The sequence below is a fragment of the Numida meleagris genome, chromosome 3 (assembly GCF_002078875.1).
Source record: "Numida meleagris isolate 19003 breed g44 Domestic line chromosome 3, NumMel1.0, whole genome shotgun sequence".
Taxonomy (NCBI): Eukaryota; Metazoa; Chordata; class Aves; order Galliformes; family Numididae; genus Numida; species Numida meleagris.
The window spans coordinates 46628543-46648876 of NC_034411.1; the positions used below are offsets into that span (position 1 = coordinate 46628543).

Below are 20334 nucleotides of genomic sequence, written 5' to 3' on the forward strand. Positions count from 1 at the left end.
CTCAGGCATAGGGTTTTGGGTGGTGGTGTATGGAGCCAGGGGTTGGAGTTGGTGATCCTTGTGGGTCCCTTCCAATTCAGGATATTCTATGATTCTATTTACTTAATGGTTCTGCGTGTTAGAAGCTATCTTTCTGAAGTTAATTGCTCACTAATTTTCATGTTTCACATACATAGTCTGCACCATATGCTAAAGCTGCTGTGGACAGCAGCCTAAATAACCATACAGGTCAGCAGAAGGCTTAATGCTGTAAATAAGACTTTGTACACAGTTCAAAAGTAGTGAAGTATGAAATCATATTATTCAATGAAGTGCTTCCTAGGAATAATCAGAGCCTCTTCTCCATTTACTTGAATCATTGCACTACATTACTAATAAATGCCCTTTGCTTTACCCATCTAGCTTTATTAATGCAGCAAACGCAATGTCTTTCAGACCTCATCTTCCTTACTCTTTACTGATGCATGGTCCTTGCCTTCCCCTTCACCAGAGGGGAAAATCTTAAACATCAACATACGATGTAATTGTGGCAGATCCGAAAGTGCTGCTTACCAAAAAAACAAAATTACCAGTATGATTGTCTTATATCCCTTCATATGTTTTGTGGAGTGTGTCACTCTGGTTTATACTGGAGAGCTGTACAGGTCTTCTGCTGAAGCTGTACTGCAGAGCACTGCTGTCATGCATAGCTGCAGCCTCTCCCACATGCTTTCACTTCAGCCCTTGGGGGGCAGTGACAGGGCTGTAAGTCAGCCCTACAGTTCTGATGGAAATGATTCAAAGGTCTGCAAGAGGGATGGCAATATAGAAAGTCTTTATGAGCAGGATAATAAAATAATAAAAACAGAATAAACCACTGAAATCCAACTGTAGACTGCATATTATCAATTTCAGGTTTAATATTATATTGATTGACATAAAATGCGCTAATCTGGAATGAAAGAAGTATTATTTTCAGTCCAGCACCTGCCTCAAGCAGCTTGGCTTCTGAAGGCCGATACCAAAAAGCCTACAATCCTTAGTTTACAGATGAAGCAAGGACCTATGAAGAAGCTCTGAATGCTCTTAGGATAGCTGTTATCCTCGGGGGGGGGGGGGGGGGGAAACAGACTTACCTAATCCTATCACACACACACAGTAACACAAAAGGCAAGGTAATTCCTTCCATGGGAAGGGTTAGGTTAATTAATGCTACATATACCCCTGTACAGAGGGGAAAATTATGGAGGGAAAAAAAAAAACCAGTTTAAAAAAAATCAGTGTCCAGAAGCTGTACATTGTCATGCTGGATACTCCTATGAGGGAGAGGCGGACAAAAATATTTAAGTGTGAAGAGACTGATACAGACAGCTGCTGCTCTCTCAAGTCCACAGCAGTATCAGGACAAGAGCCTGGGGAAGCCAGCTGCGCCCAACTTACTTACTTGAGGGCTCCTTCTCCTTTTCACCTGAGCTCCACAGTCTCATACAACTGCTGGGCTGAAAAATTCACTTTGTGAGTGATCTCCAGACCCTGCAGAACTTAACATCCTGCCTCCAACAAGTGCCCAAGCAGTAGTTTTAAACATAAGTTCCGTTCAAGCAGCTGAGGAAGGATAGCAGCAACCTGCACACAGAGCTGGTGTTTCTGAAGCTGTTATATTACCCTGTTTTAAGTCACAAGAACTGCTACACTTCTTCCCAATCTCCTCCCTGATTGCCCAACAGCAAGCCAAGTCTTTGCAATCCACTCGATAAAAATATTGCTAAAGAAAAGGTTCATTAGGCTGCAACTCTGCTTTGCTCTTGGGAAAATCAGTACTCAAGCTTAGGCTTACAGGTTGCTAGATTTGTCAGATGTGAGCTACAGCACACATTTAAACAGGGAGAGGTAATAAAATTGTGAGTCATCAGAGAATGCAACTCCCCATTCACTAAAGTGCAAACTGAGACGCTTCACTGAAGAACATGGACTGCAAATATACATGTTGACAATGGAAAGGAGCCACAACCATGTATAATTATGATAAATAACCCTTTGACTTTCAGGGGAGGCTTAAGAGGGATCAGACCTGATTGCTACTGCACTGTAACTTAGATTCAGAGATGGTCTTTTGGTATGAACACCCTTAGCTATTAGTACTCCTAGCTGAGTTCAGTTTCAGGACTTCCAGACTCTGAGAAGATGAACTACTCTTACCAAATCCTTATTTTAAGACAGAGCATTTTAGGGGGAGAAAAATGTAATATTCCCAAAACACATCATTTGTTATCAAATCCCAACCCCTATGTATAAATCCAACACAGTTTGATCTCAGCACAAGCTATTTATTTTCTTTCTACTACTGGCAAAGCTACAAGAAAACCAATTTTTGCCTTGCAGTGGTAGATAATCTCCGGAGGCCCTAGTGAGATATCGTCCACTTCTGTATCTTAATCCTATGTGAGGCCACACCACCACTCAGAACAGGACCCTCAGTCCCCTAGTGAGTCTTACAAATCATTAGTGCTGGCCTCTGATCATAGAATTTTTACAGTTGGAAAAAATCTCTATGACAATCTAGTCCAACCATCAACCTATCCGCACCATGCCCAGTCAGGGTCTCGTCACTCCTTCACTTCACACAGCTGAGAGTGGCTGGGTCTGGCAGCTGAGGCTCTGGGCCAAGCCTGCACAGAGCACATTAACTGCAGCAGCTCTCGTTTGCTAGTGGCATGGTCTTGTCTTTGCTCTTTCCCTGCCAAATTGTAGTGTTCCTGGCACAAATTCACTGTTTTCTGGAGGAAGTGGTGGGTGCTGAATCACAGAACTGTAGGGGTGGGAAGGGACCTCTTGAGATCACCTATTTCAGCCCCCTGCTAAAGCAGGTTACGCAGGAAAACATTCAGGCTGGTTTTTAATAACTCCAGAGAAGGGAATGACCCAACCTGTCACCCTCAAAGTAAGCTATTTTTTTTTCCTCGTGTTTGTATGAAACCTCCTGTATTCCAGTTTGTGCCCTCACTTTCAAGGAGCTTGATGCTGGGTTTGGTTATCTGTTTTATTACCTGTGATTTTCATCCCCCCCAAGGGTTGTTTAAAAATGCTTCTGATGATGAGGGTACAGGAATAACACAGAGGTAGCACTGAAGATAAAGGATTTGTGCCTCCTGGATTATGAATTTTAATACAGCGAGTCTAAATTCCACTGATCTGGATTCACTGAGTGTAGCCTAATCAAGCAAAAATTGTTACCTTGGGGGTATGAATGAGACATATATGATATGAAGATAACATTTCATTTTATCAGCTGAAGTCTATAAATGTAAATTGCATGTTTATGCTTGTGAAGAGGCGAATGAAAATTGCAGAGATCATCTGAAACCAGTTCTGAGATGCTTGTAACAACTACCACCATGCTGTATATATATATATATTATATTATATATATTATATACATATGTATATAACATATGCTGCAGAATAATACTTGCATAATGGTATTTCCATGACTGTTTAGTGAGGCTATTTAGACTTTCTTTTTACTTTTTCTTGAGTGGCAGGATCAGTCCAGCAGGGCCTCAGCCATGACAAAAAAAATGCAGTAATAGTGTCTTGAGCAGGAAAAAGCTGACTTTATGGGCTTTTCAAGAGCTAGAACAAAGGATATATCTCCGTGTAAGCAACCAAGTTGCCCTGCAGTATGAATGGATGGGAATGTGCTATGTATAATACCTGCTTCAATAAAAGTAATAAGGTAAAGTTAAGAAAGGAATACCACTCTCTGTTTTTCTATGTAAGTAAAGATTTCTAATTTTGCATTAATTCTTTTCTCCTTTAACTTAGAAAAAAATGGAAAGATATACTTAATTGAGTTGGATTGCTGTTCTGCATTAACAATACACTTTCGAAGAATAAATAAATGTAAGGTCAAGACAGTAGCTTTATTCATAAACCTTGTTATTCACTGGTTTATAACAGGGATGTAATTTTGGATACTATATTAGATATTGTGCTGAAATTTGGATAGAAGAACTTGTCTATGAGATACTTCTTCATCAGTTAAAAGAGAACAACAACAACAAAAAGAATGTCTTAACCTTCAAATAGTATTTGGTGAACATTCATTATCTTCTATTTTCTTGGCTATCCCTGTGCATGCGTGTGTTTGTATCCATTTTTCACATTCTTAAACTCTGGAATCTAGGAAACAGTTGATTCCTAACATGGTTTGGAAATACTACATTTAGCAAAAAGGCTGGGAAAAGAATTACACTTAAGTTGTGCAATTAAAATGACAAATTCCCAAGCAATGAGTGTGGATGGGAACCCTGCATGAGAGCAGAGAGCAAAGAGACCGGACGCATATTTGGAAAGAGTTACTTCTTCCTTGCTGAAAGCAGGGCAGTGCTTGGAGCTTCAGCATTTAGTGCAGCTCTGGGGTAGCCAATCTCAGTTTGTGCCACAGGTCCACATCTGTGAACCTGTAGGCATCAGGGCAGAGCAGGGGCAGGCTCATAACACAGGAACCTAGGGTGGGAGACTGGACAAGTGCCAACGAAGCACTCAGGAGCCAGAGCAAACCCCTAAAAATCAACTTGCAGCAGAAGCTAAGCAAGCGAGGACTTAGAGATTTGCTGCACCTGGGTTTGCAGTGCAAGCACTGCCATGGGCAACCATTTTCTACCGGCAGCAGAGCAGTGGCCTGTTAGTTAGTTAGTCACATTGTGGTTGTATGATCTCAGAGGTCCCAGCACTGCTGCTCCTCACTTCCACACCCTGCTGTGCCCAGACAGGTATGCTGCTTCCCTGCGAGGCTCTGGAAGTCAGGAAGGTCACCTCCACAATTCTTTAGCAGCACAGAAGTGCCACAGAGTAGCAATTAGTCACACTGCTGGCAGAGTTCAGCTGGCTTTCAATACTTAATGCATTTCTTTGTTTTATTTTACCTTATTTTAGTTTTATTGTTATCAGTATGATGCAAGCAAGAGTCTCATGTGACTTTTAAAAGTGATTTTGAAGTCTAGTGCACTCTTTTCAGCAAGGTTCTGCTCTTCTAGGGCAAAAGAGAAAAACAGGCTAAACAATAATCCTCAGGTGTTCCTCTCAAATTGCTAACATTGTTTCCATCAGGAAGCCAGGTGTGATACTTCATATTGCAACCCAAACATTAGCTAGTAATTTGGAGCAAATTTCTTCTGACTGTATGTTTAGTGCTGGATAAGTTCTGGGACCATTGGGAAGGATTAAATAAGAGACTTACTTGCCCAGTGAGCATCAGAGCTGAACCAGTATGCTGCCTTGAGAAGCTGTCTTAATTTGACTCCGTGCTGATAAGATGTGTTGGCCCACAGTGTCAGAGGTGGATGTTGGTGGTAAGGCAGTAGAGGTTGAACCTTCCCACCAATATTCCATTACATGTTGTTGCCATGTGAGAGACAGCAGCAGAGGGGCAGTCTGACAAAATGGGGTCTGACATGGAAGTACATGTGAAGCAAAGGTGTGTCACTGAATTCCTCCATGCAGAAAAGAAGGCGCCCACTGACATCCCTCCATGCTTGCTGGACATTTGATGGAGAGCAAATGTTGGAAGTGAGCACAGTGAGGTGGTAGGTGGTGAGTTTCAGCAGTGGTGACAGTGGTCACAGCTGCTGGTCCAGATTTTTGCGAGCATGCCATACAGGCTCTTGTTCATGGATGGTGACAATGTGTAGCTGATGCTGGTGACTATGTTGAAGATGTGTTTTGAAGCTGAGAATTTGCTCTATCAAATATTGCACTCTTTGTATCTGTTGTAATTTCTACAGAAGTAAATAAGAGGCATTACTTTTGGAGTGACTTACATATTTTTATACTGATGGGTGGGAAAAACATGGTACAAATAATATACAGTGTATCTCTGTGGCTGGCCCAACTGGTGAAACTGTCAACACAGAATGAGCTGTGAGAAAATACCTTTCAAATCAGGTATATATGGAGGTTTTCTTGATTCTCTGTTACTTAATTTATGGCTCTGCATGAGTCTGTTATGTGTAAGGGAGATAACCATGGGGAGTGAAATGAATAAGCAGAACATGTACTGTAGAAATTGGTAAGCTGTTCAAATCTCCATTGCTTCTCTGTCAGGTAAAATGAAGTAGTGAATAGTCTGATCTACCAGGTGGATGCAAATTGTCATTTGTGTATGATTAGGCTCTAAATGCTGGGTTTTCTAAAATAGACTACAAGTTAGATTTGTAGGTAAATATAACTATAAATGTTTCTTCCTTAAATAGAGCTCACATAGATTATTTTGAAAGAATGTGATGGCTACTTGTATAATTATCACAGAAAGTAAAAATAATGTAATTGTTCTTAAAACAAGTCGAACATGAAAAATACTCAATGTAAGCTTAATTTCAGATAATTTTGTTCCAATTACCAGTACGTATTTAGAAAGTATCTCCTCAAATTAGAATTGCTTTAGCTTCTCCATTTAACTCTAAAACATTTTCCATGAGAGCTGCTTTTCAGATTTTAATTGATCGGAAAATTAACACAAACTGTAACTCAGATTACGCTGCAAAGCACTGAAATCAAAAGAATTAAAATCTTAGAGCATGCATGCTAGGTTTACTGAATTTTGAAGCTTTCCTTCTTACTTCTAGCATGTCTGGTGCGTGACATCAAAGGTTGGTGGATTTTAGGAGCAGATCTGAGGCAGCTGTCTGGGACTGTGTCGCAGAGCACATCTAAATTTGCAAAGCAGATCTGCAGGTCACACTGAGCTCTATGTCTTAAGAATATGCCATAGGCTCTATCGAGTGGCAGAAGCCACCAGCTCAGTCAGTGTCGTGGTGTAGCAGTCAGAGCTGAAGGTTTGTATGGGTTCCAGCTCCAAATTCTGCCTTTATTTTCTTTCAATCTTCTCCCAAAAGAAGGATAAATAGAGGCACATCTCCTTGGTGGCCAACCTTGCACAGAGTGTGCACTGTGCTTGTGTGAGGTGTAGCCCACTTGCCCATCTTTAAAAGCTGACTTATGGAATAGGGTCAAAAATACATTAACAGACAGCAATTAGAGGAAAAAAACAACTCGTGAACTCAGTGAGAGTGTGTTTAATGAAAGGCAGAAGGAAGTGCCTCCTTCCTCTGCTAGCAACTGTGCGCTCATCTACTCTGAGACCATTTCAGAATTAAATGTAAAAGTCTTGATTTAGTGCAACAGGAGAAAGAACTTCCTCTTCATGTTCATATAGGCAGCCATTTGAACAAACATCCTTCAGTGCCAACAGAGAGACCTGCCAATCTCCAACAGGACTGGAGGATGAATGATTCTACCTATACTGTTTTGCACAGCAGCCAGCTTCTTCTTGCACTGCCATCTCACTCCACTGCCAGCACACACAGGACATCTGAAATGTTGCAGTCAAGCCTCATGAGTCAAAATATGTCTTTAATAGCACAGATCGTTCTGAGAAGAGACCTGATCTACTGCCATAATGGCAGGGAATAAGTTGCATGAAAGCAGGCCTAAGGCAGCCAGATATCCTTGGATTTTTACCAAAAGAAAATTGTGATGAGGGGGAAAAACATAGAATTTGTTGTAATCGAAATAGGCACCACAAATGTTTACAGTGAATTATTCCTAATCACATAACACTGCATGGTCTGTCTCACTATAGGTTTTCATGCAGCACTTTTTTCCTATTGCCCTGCTAATGGACCAGATTTCCAGAAGGTTGCAATTTTGAGTTGCTTTGAATTATCTGTGGTGCTGTCTGAATTATCTGAAGTGAGAGCTCTTTCCCTACCTTATGAATTCACTCTAATATCCAACCCAATTTGTAACCTCTAACTTCTGATACACCTTCTTGTTCTGCAATTTATTCCCCACAGTAATCATCTGTAAGCATACTTTATAAGTGAGATGGAACCAGTATAATTTAGGGATGAATTTGGGTCTCTTAACAGCTGTGATAAAATAATAATTTTGTTTCATATTCCACTTAATGACTTTTAAGTTGTATAGCAGACCTTTAATGAGTACACACTAAAAATCGTTCCTGAATGCAGTTGCATTACAACAGCTGATACCTCTATTTATTGGAATTACCCTGAAAAATAAAGCTTTTGATCACTGCCTATTGACCTCATGTTAGCGGCTCATGGGGCAATGCGGAGAGTCTCACCAGAGATTTATCATAGTATTTCTCAAATTGACCTGAATTTTCATATCCGTAAGTAACTGCAAGCACAGACTCGTTAATAAGAAGAGTCAGGGCTCATTTTTCAGCTCAGATCTGTAATTGCTAGGCTTACAACTGAGAAGTTTATTGTTGGGAACCACTTATGAGTTGTATAGAATATGTCCAGTTCAATATTTTTCTATTTTCCCACACAGAATTGTGTTCCAGAAAGTTACTGCAAAGCTTGCATACTGTTCTAAAAACACACCAGACTTGAGGCCCGATTTCATTTCTCCACTTACTCTCAATACATTTTATAACTCTTGAAATCCTAAGGATTTTTTTTGTCAATTTATTATTTTATAAAATTTAAGTTCTAAACAATGCTAAACCATATTGAGATGTTTTTACAGCTGCATATCACAAATAACGTATGCTGGGCACAACTTTAATGAACTTTAACGTGCTGGGCCTAGAATGAAGAGCGGGAAGTGAAAGTCAAACCCATTTTTAGCAAAGGTTGTGATTAAGCATTGAAATACACTACAACAGCAGAACTTCTGTTTTCCTCAGTTCTCAAGTGAAAACTGGTGATATACACTGAACGGTGTTAGATAGTTTTATGGTCCTTCCTAATATCAAACTGAGTCGCAACCTCCGTCCAACTGCTGTGTCCTGTTAATGCTTTGGAGTGCCTTAAAAGGGCTGTCCCATCTCCCTGTTGCCCTTCATTTTGCAGCTGAGTTTCAGTAGCCAGGAAACCATGGTGTGAAATGCTTCCTGCTGAAAAAACCATCAAAAAACACCCAGTTCTATGCGTCACCTCACTTCAAATCAAAGGTCCAACAGCGCATGAAAATCATGGGATCGATTCAGGTGCAGAGCGGAAGTGGAGAAATGTCAGGTGTTACTAATGCTGTTACCAGCTGACCTAAATTACCTCTAATGATTTGGTGGCCAGAACCAATATTTGCTACAAATGTCTAAAAGCAGATAAGCTATTTCTGCTTTATTTCATTGCTGAAAGAAGTTTTGCTGCAGGATAAGTGGAGACTTTTCTAAACTCTTTCTCTCCTTGCCTTCTCTGGTCTGCTCCTTCAGATGTTGAAGGATTCTGAAATGTTCCTTTCCACTAATGGGGCCTTCAATAAGGCTAGCACATCAGCAACACAACGGTGCTGACTGTTAGCAAAGAGGTTGGTAATACAGGCAGTCGTGGCATCTGGGCTACCTTAATGGGCTCCCTGCTTGATCCTGGGCAAATACAGGTTTTTGGCTCCGTCCTTGCAAGGCTGTAGGAGAAATTCCTATGCAACTCTAACCAAACTTTGATTTTTCACTGTTGTCTGGTGTGTTAATATTTGATCGTGGCTGTGCCACCAGTGAGTGCAGACGGAAGTTGTTGATGGAAAGGCTGACAGCTGTTTACTGCAAATCCTAATGGTGTGTCCTAGATTAGCAGAAAGGCTTGACATGTTGATGTTTAAGTCCCTTCTCATGAATGTTTCATCACTAGCAGTAATAAGTCTTTGTACGTCAGTGATTTTCTCCTTGATCCCTCTGTTTTTTCTTTCAAAATGAAGTTATATTCTCACTTGCGCTATTACCTAAATGCCAGCTGCACAAAGCTGTTCAAGCATATCTATGTGACTGTCACATCACTGCTTTTAAGGCACCCAGGTTTTGCAGAAGAACTCATGAATATGTGCTAGGTGAATTATCCCCAGCAGATAGGCACAAGGTGAAAGAGTATAGAGAGCAAAGTGGATCCTGAATTGACCCTACAGAGAAGGCTTCAAAGAGCCACATGTGGGTGCAGCCTCATGAGGCTGCTTGACTCTCAGGTGAATACCTATGTGAGCCTGGCTTCCAGAGCTGAAATTTCTTGCACCACTGAAGCTGACATGCTCTCTTTGGCTGTGGGCAATCACCTCACTGTTTCTCTTGTTCTCCTGCCCTACATGTCTGCCTCCTCCCAAATAGCAGGTGGACCAAGAGCTGAGGGGACTGGTTCTTTCAGCACCGGCCAAGGCAGCGGTTGTCCAGTAGGCACCGTCTCTGCCTCTCCCAACCAAGAGCTGAAGGTTTATGGTAGAAGAGAAAGGACATACATAAGAGACAATGTTTCTGCCCCTGTGGAGATCCTGGTTGTCCATCATTCTCCATCAAGCCACAGCATGTGAGGAGAGAGGAGCTCTACCTGCCTTAAAAGGACTTCAAAGTATTTTTGCCACCTTTAGAATTGTGCTCCTCACTCTCCAGCAGCACTGCTTCCATAGCAGGGGAGAGGAGCCTTTCCTCATGCAGCTAATCTCCTGTTTTCCGGGGCAGCGTGTGCTGTTTAAGGCAGCAGATACAGCAAGCAGAACTGCAGTCAGGTCCCTAACCAGATGATACAGGATGCATGTTTTAAAAAAATAAAAAAAAGAAAAAAAGATGCTGAGAAAAATGAAAGATTAAGGCAAACTCTAATGCCTCCTGAACTGTTTGTTGTTGTTTGTTTGCTTTGCTGTGGTGTTTTTGTTGTTGTTTTTTTTCCTGGCAATTTCATGGCAGATTTTGCAATCTAGCTCTTGAATCTTTAGACAAGGAGAGCAATGCACCTTTCATTTTGCTAGGAAGATACCTTTCAAATCCTCAAAACTGAGGATAAAAAGCTTGAACTCAAAAGCCCTCTTTTCTTTTCCTTTAAAGAATACATATTTTAAATGATTTTTAGACACTTCTTATGAGAGGATAGTAAGTTCAGGAAGTGACTTATGAATATTTAGAGTACCATTAATTACTTATATGTTACATACTTGTGGATGTAGAAGTCCAGCAGCTAGAACAAGAGACAACAAATGAGTGCTTAGCCTGAAAACTGAAACTCATCGTGGGATCTGGTATGTGAACCAGAGCAGCAGCAAATATGGAAGCCCTGACCTTGGGCTTTGTAAATTTAAAAGAAACTTTTCAAATGAGCAGGAGTTTTTATCACATGGAATTTTAGTTGTAAGCTCTTGTTGCCCCTGACCATGAATATTCCTGTTGCTTTTTTTTTTTTTTTTTTTTTTTGTTATCTAGCTTCCTCGTCTCCCTCACAGGTTCTCTAAAGGAACCTTATTTTTCAAATAGTGTCCAGTCTCAGATAACTGAGCTGTCCAGTGCCTACAGGTCACCTCATGGATTTGTTAGGGATGAATCAATGAATTATATATTTAGGGGGAAGGCTGGTACACAAAGTAAGAGAGTAGACAGCTGGAGCAGTGAATATCACAATGGAGAAATATGTCCTCTCTCTTTCTCAGTGAAGTTCACATCTAACCTGGCAAAGCATGTGTGAAACTACCTGTAGATAAGTATAACTCTATTTCTGAGCCTGAAATATAAATGAAAAATACGATGCTGAAAGGGTACATTTCATTGAATTTTATCTAATATTAAGACTGAATGAAGGCCATAAATAAGCATCCACTGGGAAGCCTTGCTCACGTTACCCCAGTTTACACATCCCTTACCAGCCATTTGTAACTTCTCTTCATGTGAGACAGTGCCCTTGGCACAACACTGACCAGCACATCTAGACAGCATCTTTGTAGAGTGAGAGACCCTCTCTAGCTTGGTTTTTTAAGACTAGAGCAGGAATGTTTCTGCAGTTTTCTGCCCTTAGCTGTTACAGCAACAGGTAATAGATAACCTTTCTGCCTGCAAGGGTACCCGGTGCCCAACCCAGCCCGCAGGGAGGAAGCTGCCTACCCGTCTTTCAGAATAATGGAAACCAGAAGGAAAACAAGAAGGGATTTGGAGATCCCGAAAAGAAAGGATGGTGGGTTTCAGGTATAGGAACTTTAGGTGAGGTGGGAGTGAGAATGGGGGAAATGGAAGAAGTATGAGGAAGAGTGGTGACCCCTTCAGCAACTGTCACTCCTACTTTCACTTCTTGAGCACATCACTCCTACTTTCACTCCATGAAATAATAAAAAGCAGTGTATAGAATCATAGAATCACCTAGGTCAGAAAAGACCTCTGAGATCATCCAGTCCAATGTTTTCTTGTTTTATTATACAAAGGCCACAAGACAGCTCTAATTTCACTATTTGTTAGTTCCTGAGAGCCTGATCATCATAACTGAGCTGAAAAACCATATGAAAATCTAATCTTTTATCTACTATACAGATAAATGTAAATATAGGCACATTTTCTCACAAGCAGAACTTGGCCCAATAACAACTTTGCCCAGCTGTGTGATACAGTATTTTCCTAATATAACTTACTAATAACACATTAGAGATGAAAGTGAAATTGTATAATTGCAGACACAAGCAAGAATGATACATCTGACATTTTAACTTTCTGTTCTCTGAGCATCTTCTAATTCAGAATGACCTACTTATCTGTAGCCATCTCCAGCTGAAGTAACTTGGATAAAATGAGACTAGATTTCACTCCTAATCTAAAACAGGAATTACCTTCCTGTTGTAATGTGTGAATGGGAGAAGCACATGCAGCCCGGTCCTGATGCTACTTGCGCAAATTTTACATGGTCATACCTTTTCCCCTTCAGGGTTGTCTTTTCAGTTGGTTATAGATCACACCAAACGAGGTTGAACCTTATTAACTGTGAGGGATATGAAGTTGACCAGTAACTTGAGTTTCTTAAGACACTGAGGAATTGCCCCTAAATGGTTTCGGTGTTGTAGAAAGTGAAAAGAAAGTAAGAAAATATGAGCATGCATAATTGAAGTTATTATGAGGAACTCAGTTGTGCCGCAATTCTCAGCTAGTTCATTTTTAAAATTGTAATTAGATTTTAATTACTGAAGCAGATGGAGCCCCTATGGTCCAAGTAATAGATGCAGCAGAAGTAATGTTGCTTGTACAGCTCATCCTCAGACTCTAAAAAGCAGTAGAAAAGCTTTTCTTCCATTTTGTCTGATTGTGGTGAATCGTGTGGTAAGAACTCTCTGTATTAATCTGAGTTTAAAGATGCCTTAAGGAATTCAGAGCAAGCACTGGACTTACCCACTCATATACTGGATGAAAGTGTAGTACTGTGAATCTATTTAGGAATAAAAATCCCTTTCTTACTGTTATGAAGTTTTATTTTGCGACAAATGGAGTTTCTTTAACTAAACTATGAAAACCTATATGGTTCAAAGTATGATTTTTTTCTACCCCAGTCTCCCAGCACTTGATTCAAAGTCCACCCCCTGACTGTCCCATGGAAAGCAAGAGGCATTTGATATTAAAATCATATTCAAAATAGCATTAATGACTCCCTCCAATTGATTCAGAGTCATAATGTATAATGGTTTATTTTGTAAAAGCAACAGTAAACATGAACACCTGCCTCGTAAGTTCCAGGAGACTCTTTTAAAAAGAAGCCTTCCTAATCATTCTGATGAGCTCAGAGAAGCCATTAACATTGTTCCAAAGTTGCTCTTCAAAGATTACAAAGACTTTGCAAAGGTTTTTACTTCACTCTCTCCCTTGTACATCTGTTGAGATCTTGGGACTGGATCCTCACAGCAGCCGAGGATGGTCATAAAGGTCCTCCTGGCTGAGTAGTGTTGTGTTTGTGGGTCTGCCGTCTCAGGCCGTGTCCTGGGATACTTGTGCATCAGTTCATGCCTGTCTTCCACCATTGTGAAAAGGAAAGAGTTCTTCATCTGGGGAAATCTTGGTGAAGACCAGAGTTCAAAGATTTCTGACTTTTGGACCATGAGTACAATAGAGATGCAACTTTTCTTCTGGTCTGACTGTGCCCAGTCCTCCAGAGACATCCAAGTAGGTCTCCTATGCACTTCTGTCATGCTGCTGCTACTCCTCAGCTCAGAACTGGCAGGATATGCACCAGCTGAAAAGAGCTGGGAGACTGTTGTAAGGGGTATCTGTGCCGTAAGCAGAGCTTTGTGGGGCCCAGGTGCAGGTTGTCACCACAATGAAGACTGACATATAGGAACATAAGGATCTGATGAGCATCTTTGTTAGCTTACAGAGGCAGGCTGCCCAGAAAAAGGAGTTTGTTCCCCTTGAGGGACCTCTTCAGCTTCTAGAAGCTCGAGAATGTAGATACTCTAGAGGTATGAGCTGCCTAGCATGTCTGAGTTTCTGACTAGGTTGTGTGGGGGTGGTGATATTTACTAAACACTGGAAGGGAAAGGGGAAGTACATTTCTGCTTGTCTGGGGCTTTGTTCCTCCCTCATTTTATTTATTCAGTTAAGAAAGAGGCAGCATAGCTGAGCAGAGAAGCAGAAGAGGCTGAGGGGCCTTGTATAGCGTTTAACAGAATAGTAGTAACATTGTGCTTCTGGGAGGTGAGCCAAGTCTGAACCTTGCTAGGAAGGTGCAAAGGAGAGTAGGACATATCTGTTAACGTGGAGTGCTCTGCTAATATACGGGTTGGGCATGGTTGGCCAACCCATAAATCCTGATACTGTAAGCATAAACAGGATCACTAGCCCAAGAACTACAGGATCATCTGCTGTTTCTGGCAAAGGCAAATGTTTCCACATTTTAGGAGTAGCCATTTCCAAGTCAGTCCTGGTCGATACTCCCACAGCTGTTTTCCTGGCTGCACTCACAATCTCTCTGTATGTGAAGGTCAGTGCTGAGAGGTAAGGATGTCCCAAATCTCAGCGGGGAGTTTCAGTCCCTGTTCTATCCGCTGGACATGGCAAAAACTAATTAAAAGTAGTCCTCATCTAAAATACTGCAAATTGTCACCTCAGACTGAGGGTTAAGTAACAGTCTTGTTGACATCCATTCTGATCATAACATCTGTAGGATGAATTGTATCTACAGCTCTTTCTCTTGTTTCATTATCTGTGCTGATAATTTTGTAAGTGTTTATGTATACCCAGAACAAAATAGACGTTTCTGAAGATGCAAATCTTGAATAGAGTGCTTTAATTTGTATTTTAAGTTTTGTGTGTTGCAATAATAGATCCTACTCCTTTTTGCAAAAGAGTATTATTGTTCTTTCTTTAAATGTGGAAGTGGGGCAATTTTTCTCATGGTTATGGAGAAGAAGAAGTGGGGGATAAGATGCAGGGTTTTGTAAAAGAAATTTCAGGGAGAGCCAAATTCATGTAGCCAAAAATATTCTGTCAAAATCAATGCTGACAAATCTTCCACTGGGAAATTTAAATGTCTAGCTAGAGTTTGGAAGATCTAAACATAGATCTTCTATAGTTTAAAGAGAGTCCTAGTATTCACAGTGTTGTGAATTATTATTATTTTTTTTAAATTGGTTTCACTGTACCTTCAGTAAGCCAGAAAAAGCACATGAGAAAACCATGTTAACTTCACTTATACACCAGACTTCAAAAAAAATTTCTGTCATTGCCTTAATAGTCAGAACATAATAGCTTTAATATCCTATTCATTTGGAAAACCTTCATTTGCATAATATGGTTATTGTAATCAGAATTACTTGATCCCATTAATGTCTTGGGACCATGAGCAGAGCTACTGTGCATTGAACTATTTCTTTGGAAGTACAGTTATAGCTTGTAGGGTCCTTGGAAAGACTAATTGGGAATATAAACTATTTCTAGATATCTTTCATAGAGAATCTAGTCTTAAGCCAGTTCTACAACATTTAATGGTCCTTTTTTTTTTTTTTTTTTTTTTTTTTTATGTTATTTTTTTTTTTTTTTTTTTTTTTTTACAAATGTTATGATGCTTTCATCATTTTATGAAGGTAATTCTGAGCTGCCTTAGGGTTAATTTAATTCTACCATTGAGGAACTCTGATAAGTATCACTAAGATTAAAGAGATGAGGTCGTGGTTTTTGAGGCAAAGCAAACTTAATTATGATATCATAACCTAAGGGAAAAAGAAAATATCATTTGAGAAGCCTAGGTGATTCTATTTTGAGATGAAGATGGCTAAAGGCACGAAATACCTTGTAGCCCTCTGAGTGGAAGCCATTCAGCTAGACCTATTTTTGATCTTGCACAAGTGCGTGCTGACATAATCTTTCTCTAGACCTGTTTTCATTTTTTTTCTTGGAAAGATGAGTCCATAACACAAATCTATTATTAGATTGCGGAGTCCTGCTTAAGGACAGTACACTCAACAGGCTAATGAAAGTCCGTAACCTTCAGAATGAATGACACAAAAGATCCTCTGAGGTAAACCATTATGGGAGTAGTCGGTGAGGTTCGCATTAGAACATGATGGTACATCTGTGTTGGTGGTCTATATAGTTGTCTTGATAACAGTAAAATAAATATATAGGGCATGGGATCAAACGCTGCCTGTGATTGTTCATATGATGTAATGCTTAGCATGGCTGGACTTCCTCTTGTTGCTCCAACTAAATGAACACTGCTCAGGCTGTGCCTTCCTATTGACTAGGGGATTGCATGAAGCTGTGGGAGTTCTCAAAAGCAATATGGAAGAGGTAGCCCTTCTTTGGGCTGCAGGAGATGGAGTAAAGGGGAATTCAGCTCTGTGAGTGTGAGCTGTGTTGTGCCACTTTTCCTCCAGAATGATGAAAGGAATACTACCGCAGTTTAATTTGCAGTCCCACTGGAGCTACTCAGACTGGAGATCTAGCATTTTTTACCTTCTCAAAAACTTCTGAAAATACCCTTTCAAATTTTATACTTGGTGGCTTGAGGAAATGTAAGAAAATGTGTTTGTAAAATGTGATATTCCATTTGGTAATTACATGAGAAGGAACACCTCTCCCCCCTTTATTTTTTACTTAAAATCTTGTGTTTAACCCTCTCCTCCTCTAGGTAAGCTCTTTCTTTTTTTCCTTCTTTGTACAGCTATAGCGCTATGAAGTGAAATCTTAGTTCTGTAGAAGTCAATAGCAAAACTTCACTGGAGGGAGTAGGACTGGTTTCATGCCTTTCTCAGTTTGCATTGACTTCAGATACAGTTGCCCCTAGCAGGAAAGCTGACCTTGTTTGGAAACCAGCTCTGGGGAAAATGCTGTGGTATAGTGTCAGAGCACAGTGAGGGCTAGCTGCTCCCTGAAGGCAGATGAGCCGGGAGCCAAGGTGACCCTGGTACAGGCCCTGCCCTCGCCCATGGACACCATCCCCTGAGCATTTGACATGGGAGCTAGAGCTGGCAGGGAGAATTCAAGGTGGCTGGGCCAGGCCAAGCTGGGCCCTGATGAACTGAGTGAAATCAATTTATGTGTAGGAAGAGTCAGGAGAGTAACTTAAATCATACATTGTCATGACATCTTATACAACACTTTACAGAATTATGCTTCTCTTTAAAATGGTGTAAAATCCATCTAGTTGGTATTTACCTTGAAACAGCCATCATCTGCTCCTGAGGTGATCAATATTATTGCATAACTACTTTGACATACATCTTTTGTAAAGTGACCTAACTTCACCCCACTGTAGCATCAAGTGATGTTTTTTTTCCTACTTTCTTCTTCATGTGGGAACAATTTTTCTCTCTGTATGTTAGTATGTAGTAGATATCAGGCTGTGATCGAGTTCTCTTCTAAGTGGTTCATATAGTTATGTAAATCTACTTCCTTTCTTCTTTCTGGTGTGAAATTAATTCCCAGGACTTCAGTTCCATGTATTTTTTCATATTTTTCTAAAATTATGGAGATTAAAATTGTTCACAGGCGTCACCAATCTAAGCTGTGTGATGGCACAATTGCTGCTAAGGATAATTAACTTCCTACTGCTCGGGATGGTTTTGAAATTTGTGTTATCTTTAATTTCTGTATCATCTAGGATTTGCAAAAATTGAACAAGAAAACTTGCAAGACTTACTCTGTTTTCTAGCAGTTCTTGATTTCCATGTGGAAGTGCTATGAGGGCAACCTGGTCTGTACTGGCTATTCAATTTTCAATATTCAATATTCAATTTCATTATATAGTCACACTCTTCTTTTCCCAGAATTGTGTATTTGTCAGATATGTTTCTGCGGCTTCATTAGAACTAGGATATTATTCCACGTCTTTGAAGCAAATGCTAACTTTCACATAGCTTTATTTGTTACTATCAGCACCAGAGTTTACCTGTAATTTTACACCTATGCACTGGAAATGTTGGATTCTGAAGGAGATCTCATTGCTATAGAAATGAGAGTGCAACACTGTACATCTGTCTTTCTATAAAAGTAGTTCTTTTTGCAAACAAAAATAGGCTTTTCTTTGTTAATGGAGAGTGCATGAGCAGAAAGTCAAAAAGAGTGATCGCTAAAACCTATTCAGGTAAATATCCAGTGGAAGTTGCTTAAATCCTCTCATGATGCAAAACTGTCATTTGCTTCTGTTGTACTGGGAAACTCCAAGAAAACCTGTTGAAGCTTTGATATTCATCGCTACTATATCAGATTTCAGAGATTTTTGTCAAATGTAAATCAGGGTATCTGGCAACCCAAAGAGCAGTCTGGTTGGTTGGTCTGTTGCTGGAGTACAGATATCACAAGCTCAAAAGCTTTTTGCACAGTACATCTGCTTTTCATTATTTAGAATCATAGAATCCTCAAGGTTAGAGAAGACCTCCAAGATCATCCAGTCCAACCATTCACCTATCACCAATATTTCCCCACTAAACCATGTCCCTTAGTACAACATCTGAATGTTTCTTGATCACCCCCAGGAACGGTGACTCAACCACCTCCCTGGGTAGCCTGTTCCAGCTCCTGACCATTCTTTCAGAGAATAAATTTTTCCTAATATCCAACCTGAACCTCCCCTGGTGCATCTAGAGGCCTTTCCTTCTCATCCTGTTGCTTGTTACATGGGAGAAGAAGCAGACTCCCACCTCACCACAACTGCATTTCAGGCAGTTACAGACAGCGATAAGGTCTCCCCTGAGCCTCCTCTTCTTCAGAGTAAACAATCACAGCTCCCTCAGCTGCTCCTCATAAGTACTGTGCTCCAGTCCTCTCACCAGCTTCATTGCCCTTCTCTGAACACGTTCCAGGGCCTCAGTGTCTTTTCTGTAGTAAGGGGCCCAAAACTGAGCACAGTACTCAAGATGCACGCTCACCAGCCCTGAGTACAGAGGGATGATCGCTCCCTGCTCCTGCTAGCAGCACTATTTCTGATACAAACCAGGATGCCATTGGCCTTCTTGGCAACCTGAACTCACTGCTGGCTCATGTTTGGCTGAGCGTTGACCAACACTCCTAGATGCTTTTCCTCAGTGCAGCTTTCCAGCCAATTTGCCCCAAGCTTTGGAATTGCCTGGAGTTGTTGTGGCTGAAGTGTAGGATCTGGCATTTGATTTTGTTGAATCTCATCCCATTGGCCTCAGCCCAGCTATCCACCTTGTCCAGATCCCTCTGTAGGGCTTTCCTACCCCCAGGCAGATTGACACTTCCTCCCAACTTGGCTGCAAACTTACTGAGGGTGCACTCAATCCTCTTGTCCAGCTCAATAATGATATTAAGCAGGACAGCCCCCGATACTGACCTCTGGGGAACACCACTTGTGACTGGTCACCAGCTGGATTTAACTTCTTTCACCACTACTCTCTGGGCCCAGCCCTCCAGCCAGTTCTTTACCCAGTGAAGAGTGTATCTGTCCAAGCCACAGGCTGCCAGCTTCTCCAGGAGAATACTGTGGGAGGCAGTGTCAAAGGCTCTGATGAAGTCTAGATAGACTACACCAACAGCCTTTCCCTCATCCACCAGAGGTGTCACTCAATCATAGAAAGAGATCAGGTTGGTCAAGAGGATCTGCCTTTCAATTGAATTTACAATACATTTTTTCCATTATTTCTGAGAAAATAAAGGGGAATCTCAGGGATAAGAGTTTAAAAATAATTGTGGTATCTTCAGTTATAAAGCTCAGAAACTTCTCTTGAGTTCGAAAGATTTTTTTTCAGGCAGTTCTGTCTTGCAAAGACACATGACACATCTGGGCCAAATTAAATAGTCATAAATACTTGTATTTTCAATCTAGTAAGAGGCCCTGTCTAGAGGATGTACTCTGAGTAAGAAAAAGTCATATCTGAAAATCTTTTACTGACCTCATGGAAATTCTAATACAATGTCTTGAAAAGGCCTGTATGTCTTTTTAGTTTGTTCTGGAACGATCTCTTAAGAATACCTAATGCAAACAAACTGAACAATATAGCATATTTTGAAAGATAAGACTTATTAATGATCTACATAAAACTTAGATAAAACATCTGCTAAGTATATTGTAAATTTCAGGTCCATAAAATTTCAGGCAATTATTTTGAACTATAATGCTGATATTTTTTTCAATGAGTGAAAAA

General features: G+C 40.6%; 1 long non-coding RNA gene across 1 annotated transcript in view; it reads left to right on the top strand.

The window, feature by feature from the left end:
* Window positions 1105–20334, top strand: part of LOC110396591 — a 30921-nt gene continuing 11691 nt past the window's right edge. Inside the window, exon 1 of the long non-coding RNA XR_002437079.1 lies at window positions 1105–14190. This is a non-coding gene — a long non-coding RNA (uncharacterized LOC110396591). The remainder of the gene's footprint in view (window positions 14191–20334) is intronic.